Source organism: Mixophyes fleayi, chromosome 7 (genome assembly GCF_038048845.1).
Source record: "Mixophyes fleayi isolate aMixFle1 chromosome 7, aMixFle1.hap1, whole genome shotgun sequence".
Lineage (NCBI taxonomy): Eukaryota > Metazoa > Chordata > Amphibia > Anura > Limnodynastidae > Mixophyes > Mixophyes fleayi.
The window spans coordinates 112,244,609-112,269,065 of NC_134408.1; the positions used below are offsets into that span (position 1 = coordinate 112,244,609).

Consider the following 24,457-nt stretch of genomic DNA (forward strand, 5'->3'; position numbering starts at 1 on the left):
AACCCTGTCTGTACCAACCCAGGGACTTGTTACTATGATTGGAAGGGTGCATCAAGCTACAGGTATCTCCAAAATAAGGCTGGCTTACTTAAAAACTGATTATTAAAAATGAAAATTGAGTCGTTACCCGTTTTCCATGGTTAACAAAGTAATAATTGAAAACTAAAATACAAAGGGAACTAAGAATTGCTGGATATACAGAGGTTGAGGTGGTAGGTCTAGTCATCTGCCTGTTCGAGTTGGTGGCCTGGGGACAAGGACATAATGTCTCATAGATGTATAGTTATGAGTGTCAATATATCTACTTAGCATATTAAAGTAGACCTATCAAGCGGTTTAGAAAAATCTTACAATAACAGCAAAGTAAAAGGTTAAATTACCATATACAGTTTTTAACACCCATACCATTATTGGGAACAATGAACTATAAAAATGTACCCCCAATACACAGGGGCTGGTTAGAAAGGCTCCCACAGGCCGGTCCCATAGTAGTCTACCTTGGTCTGGGTCATCTGCATTTTTTTCACCCTGTGAAATAGTTGAAGGGGGGGGGGGGGGGCTGCCAGTTTCATTGGAACTGGCCCCACGATTTCTGACTGCAGCCCTATCTGTGCATTTCCCTGAGCTCTGGAACATTGACGGCCAATGAGGACTGCTGGGGATACTGGAGACCCTGTAACCACAGAAGACAGATGACCACACCCCAAGACAGACTGGAAGGACTGACCCTTAACCAGATTTGCTCTCGTTAACCACCACGTGAGAGAGCGGTGCGTGGCAGAGGACAGCACGATAATCTGCCTTTCCAGATGAAGGATGGTTTTGGAACATTTCCTGAGAAGCTCTCTCTGAAGCTGCCTGATATGAAACTGTGCATATGGCACAACTTCGAACATTGATACCATGGTCCCCTGTAGTTTTATGCAGCGGTCAAGGGACACTTCTCGTTTTGCCAGAAGGGACCTGGTCTTGTGCAGAAAGAAAAGAATCTTTTCTTCCGGGAGGTAAACCTTCTGACACACTGTGTCAAAGCTGAGGCCCAGGAACCTCATCAATGCTGGAATCAAGGAAGACTTGGGTAGATTTAAAATACAGACACGAGTCTCTAGAAACTAAATAGTCTGCTGAATGTGCTGCAGTAGGAATGATTCGGAAGGTGCCTTTAACAGGTCATCCAAATAGGGTACAATAGTGATGCCCTAAGAACGCAGGGGACTTGCCATAGCGGCCATTAATTTTGGTGAAAATCCTTGGGGCAGAAGAGACCAAGGGGCAAAGTACTGAACTGATAATACGCGTCACAAACAGCAAAGCGAAGGACACAGACATGGAGGTAGGCATTCTTTATGCCTAGCAATGTCATGACTTCTCGGTGTTCCATGCACGCAATCATGGACCACAATGACTCCATCCGGAATCACAGTACTCAAACACTCTTGTTGAGAGTTTTGGAGATTGGAAAAAACAAGCAGTATGCTTTTGGGACCAGGAAAAGGCCGGACTAAAACCCCAAACCTCGTTCCTGAGGTGAGACGTCAATAATCCGGTGATAGTCATGTTTCCGATAAAGGCTCTTCCCATACCCCTGGAGAGGTAAGTGTGGAGTAATAAATGGTTAAAAAGAACAAAACAAAAAAAACATCCCCCAAAACATATGAATAAAACGCTATTTTACATTTATGAACTACGGATCCCAACAAGCCTGGGCTGGCATGAACCATCTGAGCATGCTGGAGCTTGTAGTGCTACTTCGGTTCGCACGTTGCAAACATTACATTTGGCACAGGTATAATGTAGCACAGACATTCCAGCAGACATTTTAGTTTTGAAAGTCCCTTTCTCAGACATATTGACACACCAAAGAATGTCTAAATAAGTCCAGCGATAAAATAGATTTTGTGTGCTATAAACAGAATGAAAGGATTAAATCCAAAACATACACTTGCATGCCATACACTGAGACACACTATACTGATTCACAGTAAATTTGGTCCCCAAGCAAAAACTAATGCCTACAACTGTAGAAACAGGTGGCACATAAAGAAAAACAAAAAACAAGAAAAACAACTCTGATTAAGAGCCTACTGTAGAGGATGGTACCAGAAAAATGAGATCACAGTTTAGGGCAGAGCTGCAGACTGCATGTCACTACACCACTACTGCAGGGAAAATGGCTGGTTCCTTGAAGGAGAGCCCACCAAATGTCCCTGAGGAAGAGGACCGCCACCCAGTAATGGCCACTTTCCGGTCTCACCTTTCACAGTGACATAATTTGCACCAGCGACGTTCACCAAGCAGCTATATTATTATTAAAATTATATATATATATTATATTTCACAGTGAAACAATCTGCTTGGGGGAGGACGGTAAGCTGTGCGGTCTGAAAGGAGCGGCTGAAAGATTAAGCTCCAAAATCTATACCTTACTGCTGACAGTGCCCTAAGACACAGTCTTCCCTTGTAGAAAGGACAGCGGCTGCCACAGCATCAGGGGGAGGGAAGCAGACAGTCTGCACACTCCGATGCAGGTACCCAGAGTGAAGGAAGCCCCCAGGCTATTCACTCTTTGGAAAAGGGTCACTGCATTGAAAAAAAAAAAAACACAAAACAGAAGAAAGAATTTGTATCAAAATAAACAGGAGCCTAAAATACAATGCCCTACTTCCCAAGCACTTTAACTAAAATGGAAGATGGCTCCAAATGGGAGGGGAGGGGTTATACATTCAAATTGTTTTAGTTTTATAGTGACTTTACTCCTAATCCGCCAGTGTTTGCCCCAAGACCTATTTCCTAGGTGCTCCACCCGGCTGTTTTTACTTGCAAAAACTTAAAATTCCTAGGGGTGTGGATAAATGCAGAAAAAAAAGAAATAAAACTCAATTCTTCAGGTAGACATTCACCTGGAGCCTAAATTCTTCCTTCTTCCCGTGGGAGCTCCCTCGGCATCCCGTCATCAGAATAAATTAATTAGGCACATTCTCTTGGCAGCTACTTGCCAAATAGCCGCAGACTGGCTACTGCAATCCTCCTTCCATGCAGTCCATAATCAAGAGACTCTGGTAGGCCCAAAGGATGGAATATATGACTAGTATTATTCGCAAATCTTCGAGAGCTTTCACCAAGGTTTGGGACCCGTGGCTATCCTCCTTTCAGGTGTGCCCATCCTTCACATAAATCAGTACTATTACTTCCTTTTCTTCCAGAGCTTCTCCCTCCTCTTATATTGGATCTAGTCACATCTCACTCTACCCCCCCCCCTTTTTTTTTTTCTTTCCTTTTACAATTTTTCCTTTTTTTTTTCCTCTCCTCTTTCTTCCATGGCAGCCTTTACTATGGCAATACATAGGGAGGAGGGGGATTAATAAATAACAAATTCACCAATATAAGCTGTATAAAGAATTTATTTAGTGACTGTGTAGAAGCACTCAGAAGCAGCAAGTGTTAAAAAAGCAAAGTTCCTTTATTTCCCTTTTATGCAATGCATGGAGTCTTGCTTCTGGTCAGAGCAAGGACTGAGGACAGATTAGAAGGACACATTTTAAACATGAAAACCCACCCCTCTAACAAATGTCACTATTCATATCACATCTTTTGAAATATACCACAGCTGTCAAGAAATCAAATACACAGATATTTCATCAAAAAGAAAACCTACATGCTAGGTCAAGGGGCATGTGTGACCTATACATTTGTAAGGCTTATGTCCACTTAAAACATCTGGCATCAATTTGAACATCCTGTTAACATGAGACCCCCTATTCAGACAAAGACACAAAAAAAGAATTTAACCCTATACACAAATTACAAGAAATACAGACACTTGAAATATTCTATCTGAACACATATAATATTTCATCCAACTTATATAGTTGTACCAAAATTTAATCCATAACATCCCTCTCTCTGTGAATGGAATTCACACACATTAACCTTTAACTAAAAAACACTATAAGAAAAAAAACGTTCTAAAACAAAGTAAAAAGGACATAATTGTCCCTATTATATATATATATATTTTTTTATTTTTTTTTTATTAAAGTTGTGGTACAAATATCTTTATTTCCTTGACATTTTTCAAAGCAGTAGATACTTTTCCTTGCGATTCTGACACAACATTAATCTGTAAAGCCTTTGTTCCAACCTTGCACAAATTTCCTAATATACTTGGAACACATTTTAAAAAGTACATAAATTAATGCACATATTAATTAAAAAAAATATATATTTTCCTAATGTCCAGAACAAACATTTCCATCCTGACACTCCTGAAAATATACCTGTAAACCAAGTAGGATTCCACAAGGAACTTTTCCACCAGTAATCATTTTCAGAATCTTGATCATTATTGTTTATTCTAAACCTATCCTTTATTTGTGCGCTACTTAACATATATTTATCTCTTCCTCCGATTTGTCAGTTGTGTTCATGATGCAAGAACAGCAGTGAACACCATAAACAGTTTCAATGTTTGACAATATCCACTACTTTGTGCGGCTAAATAATCTAATATTAACCTAAGTTGGATCAATTCAGTTTTATAAGCTTGAAGCTCTTTGGAAACCTACCTGAAAGTGTGATCATAAATTTCTGTAATATTATCCAACAAACGATTGGTTCAATTGCCTCGATATTGTTTAAATAGCCAATGTCCATGAGTGTAATAATTTTCAAAACCTACTTTTATTTTAACTGAGTGTTCCATTTTAATAAGATGTTTATATTTAGCACCTATGGTTTTTATAGATCTCCTATTCTATGTTTTATATTCTGATTGATAATGTCAATCAGATCCTTATGTTTCATTACAATTGTACTAGGAATTAATTCACCAATATAACACATACTTTCAGAATTCGGAGGTAGCCATTCATATGCCCGCCTTCCACATATGAAATACAAACTCTCAGGATGTGTATATGGTATATCAGACATTAAACTATGAGCTGTCTTATAGCCCAATTCACAAGTGGTCTGATTAACAGAATGTCTTGTCCACCTAGTTACACTTAGTGTTACATTGATGAGTTCTTCAATTAAATTTAGGTTGTTAAACTGTACAACCAAACAAATATATTTTTGGAACATTATAATTCACTCCATTCTGCTGAATTGTAGCATTAGCAGTTTTATTATAACTTGTGATCCATGAAAATATAACATTCTAATATTTTATCAATTTTATATGTGGTGGCATGGTAGTACTGTACTCTCCCTTAGTCTTGTAAATTAGGTTAGAAAAAATGTGGTAACTTTCATTTATGGGAAACCGTATTAGACCAACATTATGATGTCTACGTGATATTTGAGTACAAAGCCAACACTCACTAGTATTAAGTTTCTTTCCTCTCAATTGATGAAATACATCTATAGGATGTTGATCATGGAAATAATTAGGATCATCAGAACACCATTGTACACATTGTTTCTCTGAATGATGCTCACAATATTTACAATATACACTTGAATTGGAAGTAAATATTTGCAATGCTCATGTGATTCCCACTCCAGAATCCAAGACTTCTCCCGTGCCGCCCCCCTCCACTGGAACGACCTCCCTCGCTCCATCCGTCTCTCTCCTAATCTGTGCTCCTTCAAACGAGCACTCAAAACTCACCTGTTCCTTAAAGCCTACCAACCTTCTACCTAAACCCGCATCTCCTCCAAATGTTCTACCCTCTCTCCTCCCGGTCCCTCTCCCCACACTTCAACTTCCGCCAATTGTGTGTTTCGTTCACCCACCCTTAGGATGTAAGCTCGAATGAGCAGGGCCTTCTTCCCTCTTGTCTCCACACCTGTTCTTCTACTCCGCCTCTACTGCATTAACCTAACTGGAGTTTCTGAAGCATTGGTATTTTTGTTTATTGTCCTGTACTGTTATACCCTGTATAGTCTACTGTTTGCTTCTTGTACGGCGCTGCGGAAATCTTGTGGCACCTAACAAATAAATGATAATAATAGTAATAATAATAATGCTCATGTGATGTAATTTCTCTTTTATCTCTTTTCCAAGTCCGTAACATTGTTCTGTTGTCCATTTACAGGGCTGCAAATATACAGGTAAAGAAAAAGATCAATTGCAAATGTCAATTTTGTTAAAGTAGCAATGACCACAATTTCAAATTTGGTTGAGGACCTATTAACTCTGAATACCAGTTTCTTTCCATCTCTTTTCTTTTCCTCTTCATGAGACTTCCATCCCCTGATTTCATCAGGAGGATATAGTGTCTTGCCTTTGCAAGGGCCGAGACATTTTTATGGTCTCAGAAATATCCCTTACTTGTAGAAGAACGGTGATAATTATCTTCTTACTTGATCAGGATCAGTTGCCTTTTTACAATGGGAAGCATGTATCCAAGTGCTCTTCTCTTTGACTTTTATCGCGGTTAACATTGTATGGACCTTTCCACCGATCAGACAGCGAACCAGATCTCAAGAAACTTCTTATCACCCAATCTCCAGGATGCAGATGACAGTCAATCGGAATTGGTTATGTGCCTATCACAGCAGCTTGAATCTGTCTCAACTGTTTAGTAAACGATAGAATGTAGTTAACAGTCACATCATTAACTTGGCTTTGACTGGTATTGCAATTCAGAGTCAAATTAGGAATTTTTCCAAACAGAACTTCAAATGGTGACAAGTTAAGGCCCTCGAGGGGTTAATCTGATAGCATGTAAAACTATTGGTAATGCATCAGGCCATTACATTCCTGTTTCCTTAAATATTTTACACAGTTTATTTTTTAATAATTACATTGTATCTTTCAACTTTCCCACTAGACTGTGGATGATAAGGTGTATGAAGTTGTTGCTTTATAACTAGCAATTCACACAATTGCTTAAAAATAAGTGCAGTAAAAGGAGGACCTCGATCAGAAGAAATTACCTGTGGTATGCCATATCTCCATACAAATTCCTGTACAATTTTTTTAGCTGTAACATTAGAAGTGGACCTCGCAACTGAATGACCTTCAATCCAACCAGAAAATTGATCAATGCACACTAATACATATTCTAACATCCTATACTTAGGAAGTTGGATGAAATCAATTTGAATTATTTGAAATGGGCCGTCAGTTGGCAGCAGGTGATTAGGTATTGTTTTTACTCCTTCCTTGGATTACTCTGTAGACAGATAATACATGAAGCACAGTACCTGGCAGCTACGGCTGAAAATCCAGGTGCATACCAATACATTTGGACTATATTCTGCATAGCAGTCTTACCTGCATGGGTCAATCCATTACTCATTTGTGCCAATGCTGGCAAGAGTGCTTTGGGAGCTACAGGCTTACCTCCCTTCCCACGCCAAAGTCCATCTTTATCAATATGGCATCCTGCCATTTCCCATCAGGCCTTTTCTTGTAAAGCACAACCTTTTTGAATCTCAGTTCAGTTTGATTACAACATTTAGTATTGCAGTACTTTCAACAATCTGTGCAATGTCCGTTTGTGCTGCTTTCTTAGCAGCCAAGTCAGCTCTATGACTTCCTTTTGTTACATCCCCATGTCCGGTCATATGCGCTTGGCATTTAATAACTGCTACCTGTTATGTTAACTGAATAGCATGCAGTAATTCATTTACAATGTCATGATGAGCAACAGGTGTACCATTAGCTGTGAAGAAATTTCTTTGTCGCCATATTTCGGCATAATCATGAACGACACCAAACCCATATTTACTATTTTACCCTCTGCCAATTGACAAGCTTTAATTAATGCTTTTAGTACGGCGATCCGGGCAGAACGAGGAAATGACCACTATTCTTTATAGGTTAGATGGGCGAGTTATATGGACTCTGGGTTTTAATCAAAACTCCTTGCTGTAATAATGATTGCATTACAGGGAAAATACCTTGCTTAGCTTCTGGCCTTAAAGGATATTGAGGCAATGAGGAAAGTCTTCAATTTAGCTTTAATTTAACAGAAATTGGGCAAACTTTCATTTTCCCAGTTTTGTTTGCTTCTGTAGTTCACAACTCACTAGGTACACGTTCTAACATGTCATCTACCATTTTGTTTAACCCTGGTTGGTAAGCACCATAGGGGCTGAATTATTTGTGTCTCATGATAAGGTGTACTATCATTCTTGTCAAGAGCTAGCTGCACTTTGTGTCTATTTTTCTCAGGAATGTCTAAAAACACTCCATCAAAAGTACAAAATATTGAACATCAATTTAAACAACAAATCTCTGTCCAGCTACTGCCACTGCATTAACAATTTTCCTAGTAGTTGGTAATATAACTTCATTTTTTAATACTGGTCTTGTAGCTCCTGTATCAATCAAAAATTCATGCGTATTACCATTGTCATTTTTACAGTGGGGCCCATTACATCTGTTCTCAATATTGGACATATAGGCACAGAAGCTGCTGGAAAACGTCAATCAATATTATCTGGGGAAGTTCTTATTTAATCTGGCCTCACCCTATCCCTTTTTTATTCCTAGGTTTCCTGCAATATTTAACAAAATGCCCCCTCTCCTGGCAGTTATAACAAATCACTTGTGATCGGTCAGGATTTACATAGTCCTTAGCTTTGGGTCTAACACCCTGTATGGTTGCATTTGCAGCTTCCATTTGCAAATTCATAAATTTTGTTGCTCAAGCTTTTTTAATTACCATATTATCTTCATGATGTGCAGAGACTGTGACCAACACATCAATGTCTTTTGAAGCCCACAAGGAGTCGTGTATCTGAATCCTCGTCTTCAAATTTTCCCTTAACCCCTCAAAAAAAGCACTTGTCAGAATACTTTGAAAATCACCCTTAAACATCAGAAACGCCTGAATTATTTACAATTTCTCTTCTGAAACTTGCATTGTATTCTCTAACTCCTTCAGTTGCATCCCGTTTACTCAAAAACTTTGAACCAGTCCACTCTCAGCGGGAACATTTCTTTAAACTTTGCCATTGCAAGTTCCCCCTATCAATATCAACATTTTCATAATTTTTTAGGGGCTTGAAAATTAGCCTCATTCCACTTACACTGAATATTTAAAGTAGCAAGTTCATCTGGAGGTTAACAGAACATGAAACAACTGCAGTATATCTGAAAATGTGGGTCTGTGTGTTTTGTATAATCTTTGCAATTTAATCATTACCTCTGTAGGTTTAGTTCTTTAATCTTTACATTCAGTAACAATTAAATTCAATTCGGTTCTTGTCCATGGGACATGAGTTGCCCAATGTGCACCTTGAGCTGTAGTTCTAGTTCTTTAAACATGTAGACATCAGGGGATTTTTCATGGCGTCTTGGAGCACTTGTAATGTTACTTGCAGATATATTTGCATAATCTTTAACCATAAGGGGTTTTTACATTTCTGCAACAGAACCCCCTACCGCTACCACACCCTAATTGTCCTCATCAGAAATTTGGGACTCAGACCTTACAGGAGTTTTATCATCTGTTTTGTTTCTTCCACAATTCTCTCTCCCAGTGGCATATCTATTTAATGATCCACTAGGAGAGGCACCTGCGGATATAACCTTCTCTGTGCCCCCATTACAATAGGTAATAAATCAGATATTGGGTCTTCTTGCTCTCCTGGTGCACTAGGAGTATTAACTGCCATATATTGATCAATATACGGAGGTGGGATTGTAGCCTCATTTAACCATAAGTGTAAGATTTGTACTTCTTTACTTTTAAAAACACCCTTTTCTATTTTCCCTAAAACATTTAAATCAATATTTTCTTTGGCTGTAAATTCAGGACACCCTGTTAACCATTTATGCATGTATTGAACAGATTTGTTTCCATATTTATGGAACATAATTGCTGCTGGACTCTCAGGGGAGATGCAATAGAATAAATTATGGTACAAATATATAAGTTGGATGAACTATTATTAATGTATTATGTGTGTTCAGATAGAATATAACTGTCTGTATTTCTTGCATTTTGTGCAAGGGTTAAACTCTTTCTATGCTTCTTTAAATAGGTGGCCCTCAAGGTATACAGGATGTTTGAATAGATACCAGAAGTTTTAGGTAGGCATAAACCTTAAGAATGTAAATGTCACATATGCCCCTTGACCTAAGCATATAAGTTTTTTGTTTGATGAAATGTCTGTCAAAAGCATTTATAATTGATTTCTTTACAAACTGTAGTGTATTATTTCAAAGTATGTGATGATTAGTGTCGTCTGTTAGGAGGAGTGCATTTTTACGTATATAATCTGTGTACATTGAATGTAAAGACAGACTTGTTCTGCCCTAGAACTAAGACTCATGCATTGCATTACGAAAGAATAAAATAACTTTGCTTTTAACATTACTGCGTTCTGAGTTCTACAACAGATTTCCAACCATCTAGGCTTCTCATGTGTGGCTACATTTTGTCCCATGATGCAGCTTAATCATTATTTTTATAGTCCGACTTATTCAGTACCTGCACAATGGCAATAGGGCTACAACCATTATTAAAATGTATAAACCCCTTTATAGGCTTCAACCATTTAGGGGAACACCACTTTATCTCTTCAGATAAAACCTGGTGTTATCACACACACGTTACATACACTGCTATTCTAATTGGTACCAAATCTATACTTATACATATATACAAACATAGAATTAGAAATATAATACAATAGAAACATACAATTCAAAAATACATTTGCAATTTCACACTTGCACAGATAACTATAAAATAACTTTTCAGCAAACTCAGAGATTAGGAGACAGAAGTATATATAGTAACAAAAGATAAAATATTACCTTTGTGGCTACAGTTGAATATATAGTTTGTCTCCCTCTCTGGATGTGTTGGCTGATCGCTATTTACAGTTCATCTCGGTGCTGACCTCCATAATGTAGAAGCACTCACAAGCAGTAAGTGTTGAAGAAGCAAAGTTCCTTTATTTCCCTTTTATGCAATGCATTGTCTTGCCTCTGGTCAGAGCAAGGACTGACGACAGATTAGAATGACAAATTTTAAACATGAAAACCCACCCATATAACTATTGCATTTAACCATATACACAAAACACAAGAAATACAGACACTTGAAATATTATCTGAACACATATAATTCATTAATATTTCATCCACCTTACATAGTTGTACCAAAATTTAATCCATAACAACTGGCAGAAGAACATGTCTGCCAAATTGAAAATCTCGCAATGATAATGATAGAACAACATGGTGATAATGACTGGATAAGATATGGAAGGTAGTCCATCCTGCAGGTTTGCACAACCCTGCCACCATTTGAGAGGTTTTGCGGTGGCTTCTGACAATTTTATGGTTTGGTCCAATCAGAACTTTTTTTGATTCCACTTCTTCAAGAGCTTCATCTGAAGATCACATATGTGCAAAATTACCCACGGACTACCCTATTGCTTGAGGAAGACATTCCCCCAACAGCCACAGGACTTTCCTTATCATTGTCCAACAATTAATCTACTTCCTTTGCCAGATGTAGAATTTTGCCACATCTTTCTTCTGACTATATCTTGTTTCATATGATGTCTTTTTGGGCTCTCAGAAAGGTCTTCCAGATATGGACATATCTTGACTCAAACTTTATTTAAATTCTGTTACGAAGGTAATGAATACCTTGGATAAGTTTTTACGGATATTGACGGCCCAACAGGAAATGTAAAATTTTACCCCCTCTTCATTTTACTGGGGGCTGTTCCTTAAGTCTGAATATATGAAAGTAATGTCTAGTTGCAGTAGAGATTTAGTCTAGAATATTGCATTTGTGGCTTATAACTCAATGCCTCTTTGAACTGCTGACAAAACACTGAAGATGGATTTCCACAGGTTAGCAAAACTAGAAATTTTCCATTTGATTAAGCACCAGATAAGTTATGTACATCTAATTTCTCTCTGAAAAGAAGGACTCTTCAATTGGAAGGTTAGCTAGGCTGATTTTTGACTGGGCGACCAATGCCAATGAGTGTAACCTAGGACCATCCTTGCTAGTGCCAATATCATGGCTCTTTCAGAAAAAAATAATAGTATTCAAAGATGACAGATTCACAGAGGAATTGCATATCTTTTTCTATTATTTCAAGACATTTTACTAAATGTTGTCTATTTCCTTTTGTTTGTTTGTCTGCAGTTAGGTTTTCACCCTTTAGCCCTAAGGCCCTGGCTACTGAGGTCAGACACTTCTGACTTAAATATGGTTCCAGATGAAAACGTAAATCTTTTCCTTAAAGAATGATCCTCTTCCAGTGAAATGGTTGTTCTAGTAGATACATTAGCTATAGTTGCATCTTCTCTTGGAATTAGGCTCCCCAAATGAATAAATCCGATCTACTCAAATTAAACTGACACTTTCCACATGGGTCCATACCTATCAATTAATTCTCAGCACTTTATGTATATATTTTTAACTTGCTCTTCAAAGAGAGGCCTGAATTGTGGAAGAAATTGCACTCGTTCCCACAGGCTTATATATGTATTTCAGCAAATGTTTCCACATTTTCAAGATTAAACATCTTTGGTGTTAGAGTTTTGGTTCTTTTAACTCTTTAAGCTATGCATTATACAAAAACATCCCTAATGAAGGGGCTTACCTGGAGCGGGTGTACTTCAGCAATTTGGAATTGGAGCCCAGTGACGACACAGTGCTCCAGCGCTCTAAGGCACGATTTTCCAAATGTTATCCGATTGCAAACCTGACCTCAGATTACTTTACCAAGTGGTGCACCTCTAGGGAGAAACCAAGGTAAACCCTCTAGACCATTGGATACCAAACTTTTTCAGTTCAAGGCAGGGGGGTTGGGGTTGGAGTACCATAAATAGACCTAATGACAAAACAATTTTCAAGGATCCCAAACCACAGGGAATACATGTACTGACAAGACCATTGAGTTACAAACCAAGTTATGTATTTCACCCAATAGCTGTCATAACTCACAAATAGAGGAAGATAGAAAAAGAGGGGATGGAATGGATAGCAAAAGTTCCATAGAAGTATCACCGGCAGTAATTCACACACGTATGGAAAATTTGCCTAAAACATCCATGGCCTCTGCCTCATCAACCAGATCTGTTACATCAAGGACCCATCTGTTTTTCAAACCCAAAAACTTTTTCCTTGAGGGCCTGGAAAGTAAACGGCTAATACTCAATAAAAAGGAAGACAAGATTAGCAGAAGTACTGCTACAGTAAAGAAAGAAAAAATGCTTCAAGAATATACTCCAGACTCTGTAGTATAGAATAATTAACCCTGCAAATGCAAATATATCTCAAGTACAGGACTTCCTTAGGAGGACTTACAGAAAGGCTTAGATATCCATCTATTAAAATACTGCATATTCCAGTTTGTATATACGTGGTTAATACAAATTTGTTAAATAAATAGATTGCCAAACCCTCCACTTCCAATTCAAAATATTTAATCAAAGTTAAATAACATAAATTAATGAGGCAGGCAAATAAGACATAGGTTCAGAAGTAAACTTAACAGATATTCCTTCCTTTTTCATAATGTTTCTAAGAAAATTTCTAAATGTCACAGACAACGAGAAATAACATGAGATTGATGCTTATAAAACCTCAAATTCCTAACACAAACAGTGCATAAAGTATGAATAACGATTGTTTCGTTTTTTCAGCTGTTATATCATTATGTGGATACAAATGCATATTAAGTTAATATAGCCAGATTATATATATAAAAAAAAAAAAAAAAAAAAAAACCTATTCTTTAATCCAGTAAATGACAAATGAAATGGGATTTAGTGATCTGTGAAAATATCACAAACTAAATAAAATGAAGGTATTTTTGAATTATATAGACACCACTTGCATGGGGAATTGAAGAGCAACAGTATCCTTGTGTATGTATTACTGGATTGGGAAGTTGGCATACTTTTGCAGTCAATAGTCCATGGAAGGGTAGATGAGGAACCCATTACCACAGACACTTTGAGCCAACATTCCGTAAAGGCACTACAGCAGGACTAGTGTCCCAAAGCGGATTATAGGGACCGGGAATCAGTCTGTTACTCTTCTCATTAGACCTTAAGGTTGTCTTGGTACTCAAGAAATCCCTCCTGGAAAGACTATAAGCAAGTGGCTCCCGCATAATTAACTACAAACAATATTTTTAAAATATGGTAATCTTAAGAGAATACCAAGTTGCACATTAAACCTCATGTTCTTAAAAGTACAATATTAATTGATATCTGTAAAGTTTGCTAAACTTTGATTTTAAAAATATGACAGTGAAAAAACTGGACCACCACTTAATGTAGTCTAAAAATAGCAGCACACATTTGAGGTTATAGTAAAAATGAGGAAAGAAAACAAGCCAATGACAGAGATCAATATCTGGCTGCTTCACAGAGCTATTTATGTCAGTATATAGACCATCTGCTATAATGCTTATGGAAGGGCTCTGGTCAGAACAAACACACCCACCAAGTACAGTAGATACTATTCTTCTGTGAGGCACTCAGTACATTTTGTAGTTGAGACCATGCCCCATTTAACACACAGTAGCTGTAATTATTGTATGCTAACATTATAAGCTTTGTGTTATAGCAGAGTTAAACAACCTGTGGATTCATACAGCCATGACAATGAAGTCACTGCTGCTCCAATTCAACACATTCTTCACTATTCTATTGAACTGGTGTGGGAGCAAGTGCTGCATGTTTCAAGCAGACAGAAGTATTGTCAATGCCTTCCTCTGTGAACTTCAAACTTGCATCGTTGGACCGTTGCAGGCATTGGGGTACCCCTCGGAAATATAGGAACAGCATTCTGTATTAGTTATATAGTAGTACACTTTTCGGTGGCTTTGCCTTTTAACCTCTAGGATTATTAATGTAAAAATAAACACATTGTCAAAATACTCTAGTAATGTATCTAGATCAGGGGTGCACAACTCTTTTTGGTCTGGGAGGTGCATTGGGAGATAGTACTTTGTATTTGAAGGGGGGGGCCACAATAAAACTTAATTTGCTTAAACCTGCATTACCAAAATATTTTCCTAAGGTGGTCCCTCACCGGAAGCCCCAGGCTCTGCAATACAAAATTGGCAAATTTATTTTGATAAGAAACCTTAAATAATTATGATGGGTAAGTGCATGAGGACAAAGCACAAGTCATAACATCTTTAGTTTTAGTCTGGGGCGGTGAGAGAAACAGAGGAGCTATAAGATAAATGGTTGGGGGTAAGGGGCAACTTTAGGAAAAAAGTAATTCATATGATAAAGATAAACCTCCACAAATATTTTCTCTTTAGAAGAAAAATAAATGACAGTGATCTTCACTAGGTAAAAACCATAAATCTTGTTATTGCAGTCTGTGCTTTCACTAATTTGTGCTGCAACAAAGACAGGTTCCGGGAAAAAAAATAAGCAGCACACATTACACTTAGCTCACGTAGTGTATGCAGAAAGGCCGGAATAAATCAGGATTCCAAGTAAAATAAAAATCAATCCTGGCATTTAGCCCTCACACACACACATTTTTACGGAATCCATTATTTATTATACTATATTTATATGTCTGCAAATATATTGCTATTCAGGTACACAATACTCTTATCAATGGGTGCGACTATAAGTATTTCTCTAATCACACAACAATATAACACACACGTATAAATGTTTAGCTCATAAACTTATGGGTAAATATAGCTCTACTTTCCAAAAAAAAATAAAAAATACATCCATACAGTTATCTATTTAATGGCTCACTGCCTATGTGGATTAATTTCTACTGTCCAACTTTGGAAAGCCTGAGATATTGCACGTTGGATGATGACCACATAAATGGTCAGATGCAGTCAGATGTTAATTGGCGTGAGGTCTTTTTGGTCCCATGCATTCTGAACAGTTACATTGTGACAGTGCTCAAAATTAAGGTTTTTTTCAGGCTGAATTTACACAGAATAGAAAGCTGTGAACAGCATTTATTTCCCTGCCCTACCCAAGTAGGAGATATTAAAAGTATTTCTACTAATATAGTACTGAAAGTACTGTTCTCTTTCCAGCACATACTTCTTTATAACTACACAGCAGGAAAGGCATGGGGGTATATTTATTGAACTGCGGGTTTGAAAAAGTGGAGATGTTGCTTATAACAACCAGATTCTAGCTGTCATTTATTTAGTACATTCTACAAAATTACAGTTAGAATCTCCACTTTTTCAAACCCGCAGTTTAGTAAATATACCCCATGGACTGTCTAATCCGATTACCCAATTCACTTTTCAAGACAACCTTTTAGACTACAGTATGCTTCTATTGGACCGGAATCTACCAGTGTTGACAGGAGCTAAGCCTACCACGCAAGAAATACAGCACACTGAACGCAGGGAATTGAATCCCCTACCCCCCCTAAATGTTCAAACTGTAATCTTTGCTTACTACACAATGCACTTGAGAGGGCTTCAGAAAAACTGTAGTTGTCCGATATCACACCAAGTTCCTTTTCATAGTGAGAGAATATATTAGCTGTTTTACAACTGCAATCACCTGGGCAGCTTTTAACATTGTTAAATTCAACCCATGTCATTGCAACTTGAAAAAATGTGTGAAATGCAGAAAGGGTATTCTCACTGTGGAAAGGAGTAAAATTTGCTGCACACCAAGTTTAATCCCTCCTGCAAGTCATTAGCAATAATACTGGTCACTTAGTACCCCAAAACAACTCTGATGCCAGATAATAATCCAATCAATCAGTAAGAAGGCTACTGTGCAGGTTTGTAACTGTGATTGGGAGATGAACCTTTATCAGTCTGTGGTCATCTTCCCTCTACAGCAAAGGACCCCAATGATTCCGAAGTGAATGGGGCCACTCAGCTAGAGACACAAACCAATTTGGCCAAATTGCACATTAATCCCAGTCAATTCTGCAGACCAGGCACACCTGACCAAGTGTGGCAGCCTTAATCGGTGAGCAGGTGGGGGCAATTGGAAAACAGAGCAGAAAAATATTCTTGCTCCTCCATCCCCTCCTCTTGCTATAGTAACTTAATTTATAGAAAGCTGCGCAGTAAGAATTCATCACATACATTTTAAGAGAGGAAATATGTTTGAGTGTTGAGTTTTTCTAACATTGCCTGCTCCATTTACTTGTGTGTAGTCAATGAACTCACTGAGGAAACGTAGGCGAAGTTCTAACCATAGGTAGAAATATAGTTACCAACCAAACGCATATGGCACATACATGATCTCATAGACTTTTATACTTTTATGAAAACATAAAGCAAAAAACAAACACTAGCGGTTATGCAGCCTTAAGACAAGCACTTCTATGTCCACTTCAGGAAAACTTGCTGGTGGAAACCCAGCATACCTACCACAAGAAAACAAGAAGTAAGCCATAGAAAGAAGATAGTGAGAAAAAAAAAAAAACAACAACCGTCCATTATTTATTTAAATCTATTATTAATATTTTTAGAGAATATATATTATTCACTATTTAAATGTATGGCCTTTAAACCATATGCATGTATGCAGCAGAATACATACCCCCTTTATTCCTAATTATTAGGCTGTAAATTTGCTGTTACCCAGAATTTATGTTAAAAAAAAAAGGGAAAATCGAAGGGAATATTAAAAACAGTACTATGTGCATATAAAAGAAAACCGCTGAACAAGATATATTCATTTCAACCGGTCCCGGAGGCAAATAAGTAACACAATGCATACTGATTATGAACACCACATCTATCAAACGTAATCATTATAAAACAAATGAATTACCTGTCGGCTCAGAGGGACACAGTGAGCGCTTCTTTACGTGGCTAGCAGAAATGGCGGCACCACAGGGCGGGTGACGCACAAGGGAAATCAGCTATCCACCCACGAGAAACAGCAGGACTACTGCTCCAATCAGCACTGGAGACGGCCTCTTAGTAACGCCCACTACGAAAGAGAGTTCTACTATTGGTGCATGGAGAGCGTTCTAATGATCCGGGGAACCCATCACTGGCATGGTACAGTTCCACTGGTAGGCATTGGAGACGGCTTACAAAATCTAACGCTGTCCCTCAGCCACCATACTCAGGGGTGCAACCATTATAGGGGTGAATAAGAACACACAGAAAATTCCCATTTAAATATCTTTTTTTTATACCTAAGCAGTTCAGTGCTTAGCCTGGGCGTGACTTAATACAACATTCTTATCTCACCCAAACATGATTGGGGCAATTTACCAGTATTGCAAACAACATCAATCTGTTCAATAGTACTAGACCATTTTTCTTGTTTTTTTACTTAATGAAGAACTCCAGATTGATTTTATTTTCAAACGACCTCAACTAGTAAATTCAGGTAAGAGAAGGGTTCCTGTCCCAGGAACCCTCATGCTTCATGGGTACTAATCTGAATTAAAGGCACCAAACTTTTTACACTCCAGTCAGCTCCTATATCATTTTAATTGAGATGATGAAGCATAGCGGCGATTATTTAATAAAATGGTGCACATTTGTGCTGTAAGCTATGGCAGTCTGGTTGCTATGACTTAGAGAACATTCATGCACCATTTTATTAAAGGGATTGGTTTTTTTTTTTTACAACCTTGCTATTGCTTCTGGTGTGTCTTGCTATACCGGCCATTACCTGTATGCACATGCATTGATAGTGTGTAACTAATTCAACAACTGGTTGGATTGGCTATAGCTCTTGTCCATTCACATACCTCCAAACATTTGTGTAGGTGCTATCAGGACGACAGTGATCACATCTTGATTAGCATATGGTGCCATTATAATGGGGGCATGTCTAGCACTTTTGAAGCGCTAGACTGCCCTGTTCTCCCCCTCCAAACACTGTCATTGCCGTCCGCACCCATCAACCCAGTCTTTGCTCCTCCTTCAAACTGGCAATTGCCTTGGACTGGAGAAGAAGGGACACATATTAATGAGGCTGTAGGGTTTCTATTTAAAAATAAGGGGTTGTCCAAAACTGGACAATTAATTCACCATAACATTCTAAGGTTTACTGTACAGCGAGAACACATTGGGGTATAATTAAAGCAGCAACCCCATGAAACAAATCACTGCGGAAGGCTATAAGAAGAGTCTAGGGCTTTACCATTTTTCCTACATTTTTTTCATGCTGCTAGAAATGATTTATTGTGACTACCATACCAACTAGTCACATGGCACATGAAGTAGTGAGAAGAGGCAATAGAATGCCCATCTGTGCCCTGTGACACCCCCACCCCTCTGCCAGCACATGACATGCTGAGAGATGTGAGCCTGTCCATATAGCTGACTATGTCTGGCAACCATTTTTTTGCCAACCTGAGAGTTTTTGAAATGATGATAATGATTTGTAGGAGGACAGCTAAGAGAAAATAATAATTAGTTGCATGCTTAAAAGGGTACTTAACTTGCTATTTAAAGAAAAACAAATCGAACTTTGATATTGTCAGACTATTGAAAGGTGATATCGGAAAAATTGCTCTGGATGAAAATACGTAATCTTAAACCCAAACATTTTTCCTCATACTTTGCACCAGACTTATGTAACCTGCTCTAGTAAAAGTCCCAGTATACCCAGCAGCCATGAACTTTCCAAAAAGCTGCCTTTTTTTATAATGATCATTTTTCTTGCATCTCCAAAGCTCTCTCAACCAGTAACTTGTAATCCTACAGCAGGAGGTGTAATTTTTGCCCCTAACTCTCGGGTGTCGCAACAAGCCTCACCAAGTTGCTCATACCATGATAGGCTCCATCCCCTGGATGATTAGATGAGATAATGAAATCTTTGCAGGACACTTACTAACCGCAGTAGAGTTTAAGTAAAGTTTGTCTTCTTTTATCTCCAGCCGTGAAGATTGGTTGTTGTAACTGTCAATCAGAGCATTAGATTGCAGGTAAACGGGACATATTTATTTTGCCAGTGATACATGCAGGAGTGGTTAAAGATAGTCAGTACATGGTAATGGTGGTATTTATAGTTTAGTGACTCTAATCATACCAACCTGGGGACTACAATTCTATGCACGTCTCTACTGCCTTATTTCTACTAGGACAGCAGTGGCATATTTTTATTTTTTATGTATATAATGTATTAAGGATGATTTCTGAATCGGGACACTGATGCTTCTGGACCCCCACAGTTAACAGATGGGTGCAAATGAATTGCATAAATTAAAATGAAAAATGCAGCTTTCAGACTTAGTGAGCGAGAAGGTGGTTTAATTTAAATGGCTTAGGACAGTAACATGTAAATAAATGTAGCACCTTATTAGACAGTTGCAGTTACCATCCAAATCAGATGCCACATTCACTGTACACCTTCTGGCATAAGCTGGCCTCGCACACAGCTGTTGCTCAGTACTGCAGCATGCAATGCCCAATAATTGGTCAAAATTTATCAGGTTATCATTGATCAAATTGGAAAATGGGGTCAGAACGTGACTATTGTCAGTCTGTATGTTTTGTCATATTCCAACAACAGTAACTGGCCCCAGTGAAATCCAAACTCATCCAGCTGCCCCACTGGGTCTCGCCCAATGTGGCCATGCATGTTTTGCCAGAAAGGCTAGTTATTTTGGCTCTCTGGCCTGTGATCTGTGCATAGCTAGCTTTAAACAACTGAACAGAATATGTTTTTACCAAATTATTCCAATTATAATAATCTGAGCTACGCTAAATACATCTTTAGTTGCTTTAATTATTTCATTCAACCCAGGATATTAAAATTGCAATAGTTGGAAAGACAGAAGCAAAGCACTGTGTAATTGAGAATCTGTGCATTTGTGTTGAGTGGGTGTCTTTGGGTAGTTCTGTATACTCTTCACACATTTTCTACTTTGTGTTTGTGTCACATACTACACCATTATTTCTACATATATAGTTCAAAATGGGCAGGAGCCAGATAACTTTTGCTAGTTGTAGGACTATGGAAATTCTTTGTTTTGAATGTGTTTTTGTAAAGTTTGTGATTGTAAGCAGTTGAAGATGTTATGCTGACGGCATTGTCACAAACTTGCAGAACAAGCAGTAGAGGTCTTTGCTTATAGCAGACACCTTTCCCGTAGAGCTAGAGGCGCTCACAGGTACTTGGATGGCTCCAGGTCTTAACTCTAATATAGTGCAAGTTTATGAGCAACACCACAGTGGACGGGTAAGAGGAGCTAATCTGGATGTTAGCGAATAGTCAGTAGACAGGCCAGGATCATGGGGACTGAAGCAGACATAAGTGTCAGGGACAGGCAATAAGGTCAAGACTGGCGGCAAACAAGGACATCCAGGAAACAGGTCCAGAGGTCAGGGCAATCAGCAGAGTCTGAATAGAAGCCAAGGGTCACAACAAAAAGGTCAATCCAAATAGTAACAGTCCACAGGAACACAAAGCAGGTCAGCAACCAGCGATCCAGACGTTATAACCGGCAGGGAGGCTAAGCCCTCGTTGTTGATTAAACTAAAGACAAGACACAGTTGTAAAGCAAATCAATGAATTGGAGCCCTGCTGATCATATGAAGGCAGCATAGTTTCTAGCACTTATACCTCATTGGGATCATGCGTTAGAATTCCAAACAATGGCGGTATCTGTGTGCAGTTTGTATGTTCTCCACGTGTTTGTGTGGGTGTCCTTTCGGTGCTCCGGTTTCCTCCCACAAATTGACCTTAGTATCTCTTGGTTTGTGTCTGTAGGTTAGGGGTATATTTACTAAACTGCGGGTTTGAAAAAATTGAGATGTTGCCTATAGCAACCAATTAGATTCTAGCAGTCATTTTGTAGAATGCACTAAATAAATGAAAGCTAGAATCTGATTGGTTAATATAGGCAACATCTCCACTTTTTCAAACCCGCAGTTTAGTAAATCTAGCCCCAAGTGTCAATGAGGCAGGGACTGATGTGAGTTCTCTGTACAGCACTGTGGAATTAGTGGCACTATATAAATAGCTGCTGCTGATATAAATGCATGCATTATTTTCATACACAGAAGAGTAGTGTGTAGTATAGTGGTACATATAGATTTTAATGTAATTATCTTGAATGCATTATATGTCCATGCTCCAGAACATTTTTACATGAATACAAAATGCTTGGAAGCAATAGAGCAATTCGCCCTGGAAAAAAATAAGATTGAGCATGTAGAAGGTCTTTTGCTTCAAATTCTTTTTATATAGCTAAATCAAACTATTTTAAAACATGAAACCTGCCATTTTGTATTCTGAGTCAGTGTACAAGTTCTGAATTTTCTAGGACTCTCACATCACTTAAGCACTGCTTGACCAATATTCATGAGCTACTGTGTTCCTAGTGAATAGATATGCCATACTCGCCCACTCTCCAGGAATGTCTGGGAGACTCACAAATTCCAAGTAGGTCTTCCAGACTCTCTGGAGAGCAGACCATTCTCCGGCATCCTGCTCAGTTCACATGGAAGTGAGCAGGATGGAAGCCTCCATGTCGGTATTTGCCCCGCCCCCTCCATAATCACACTTACCCTCCCATCTGGGATCCCCCGGAGGCAAAGTAAAAAGTTGGTAAGTATGAGATATGCTACATTCTCAAGAATATTGGTTTAGCCAACAAAATAGCAGCACTATAAAGATAATCAAAATTGTCACGCAAATATTAAACATAACTTAGTGTGGTTTAATTAAATGTAGAAAATAAAAATGTAAGTCTGGCTGACTAAACCATAGATATGAATCTGGTGCAAATAACTGCAAAATATAAAATTATGTTAACACCAGAACTTAGGTGGAAAAATTTGGATATACACGTTATACTGCACTTATTGCTCCTGAGATGCAATCCAGCAGCTGCGCTGGATTGAAGTAACATCTGGAGGAAACAGAACAGAAAGCAGGCTATTAAGGATAAAGTAAACGGGATAAGGAATAGAATGGAAAAGAAACTGAAGGCAGATCAGTAGAAGGAATGTGTATAGCTGTAGAAGAAAAAACTATAACTATAGCCATTCAGATCATGTACTGTATTCTATTATGTGGCGGTACAGCATAGAGGGCCGAGCAGTAAATGTGCCAGAACAGAATTTTACATGTGACAGCAGGTGATGAAATAAGGATTATGAAATTATAACCTAATGTTTGCAACAGTAATTTGTTTTGCATACTCAAAATCGTAAAAGAAAGAATATATAAAAAAAGAGAATAAAGGATTCAGTTGACATAACTTACATATACCACTTTGTAACTTCCACTAGTCCATGGTTTGCTTGTTTTTTTTGTTTGTTTTTTTAAAGGCCAACAGCACAGTAGTATCACTTACCTTGTTCTGTATGTTCGTGCAACTTCCAATTTGTAATCTGTAACTTGTATGATATACTATATTGTGTATTAAAGGTGAGAATATCGAAGAGCCACTTCACGTAAATATATGCTGGCCGTGGGAAAATGTGTCCCATGATCTCACTGGTAACACAGTGATTAAACTTTGTGCGTAAATGTTATTTAGCTTACTACATGCTAGTGTCCTAAATTAGGAATGAGCACATTGTTCATTAGCATTCCAAGGTGTAGATTTATCAAACCTAAAAAGGAAAAAAAAAATGGAGGTGTTGCTCATAGCAACCAATCAGATTCTAACATTCTTTTCTCTAGCACATTATTATTGTTAATATCTTTAATTTATTAGGCGCCACAAAAAGTCTGCAGCGCCATACATGCCATTTACATTAGTATATAATATATTATGGACTGTTGCTGAGAGTGTATTACATTAGACTAAACATAATACAATAAATACACTAGTTAACAGATTACAGACAACTTGGTAATGCATATCAAGTTATTTACAGGTCAGTGAGCAAGAGTTAAGGTAATGGTTTATGTGAAGGAGGCCTGGACTCAAGAAAACATGGCATCTAGAAAATAATAGCTAGAATCTGATTGGTTACTATGGGCAATAACTCCACTTTTCCTTTTTAGAAGGTTTGAAAAATCTACCACAAATGTACTAGAGCAGACCAAACATGCAGCTATTTCTTAGACCAAACTATCCAAAACATTGCTTTGCGTGTGGACCCATTTGAATGGGACTGGTGGAAAATCCAATAAGCCTGCAACAAGGGTGTGAGGTCATGTGGCACTAACCATGCTGCATGTGATCCAGTCTCTTGACCTAAGTACAGAGTGAAGAGATTCATCCAATTTGGATACAAAAACCAAAAACAAGCTATATTTTTTTTTGAGAAGCTCCTGAGACTTTTATGTTTATGGTTTTGAACTCTGACCATGTTTAATGGTCAAAGTGAGGACTGTAGCATATTAATATAGACTGCACCACCATGCATGACGTGCACAGAAGCCTTTGCTTATGGAAACTGAAATGAAATGAAATGAAATATTGACATTACCCAGGAGAAAGGAAACACATATCCCCTTGTAAAAGTACTTTGCAAGCATATCCACACTGCAATTCCCTGGCGTTGATGTTACCGTTATTATTTGGTAGTCCACAGAAGAGCAGTATACAATAATGGAGAGCCACTAAAACTTACTCAATTTCTGTTGTGAAATAAAAGGTTGCAAATCAAAAGG

At 38.1% G+C, this 24,457-nt stretch overlaps 1 protein-coding gene across 4 annotated transcripts in view; it reads right to left on the minus strand.

The window, feature by feature from the left end:
• The window catches only part of RBM44 (RNA binding motif protein 44), an 89,227-nt gene extending 71,486 nt beyond the window's left edge, over window positions 1-17,741 (minus strand). For all 4 annotated transcript variants that reach the window (XM_075180351.1, XM_075180350.1, XM_075180347.1 and 1 more), the window contains exon 1: window positions 17,690-17,741. The gene's annotated coding sequence lies outside the window, so the exon portion shown is untranslated. The remainder of the gene's footprint in view (window positions 1-17,689) is intronic.
• Between the last annotated feature and the right edge of the window lie 6,716 nt (window positions 17,742-24,457).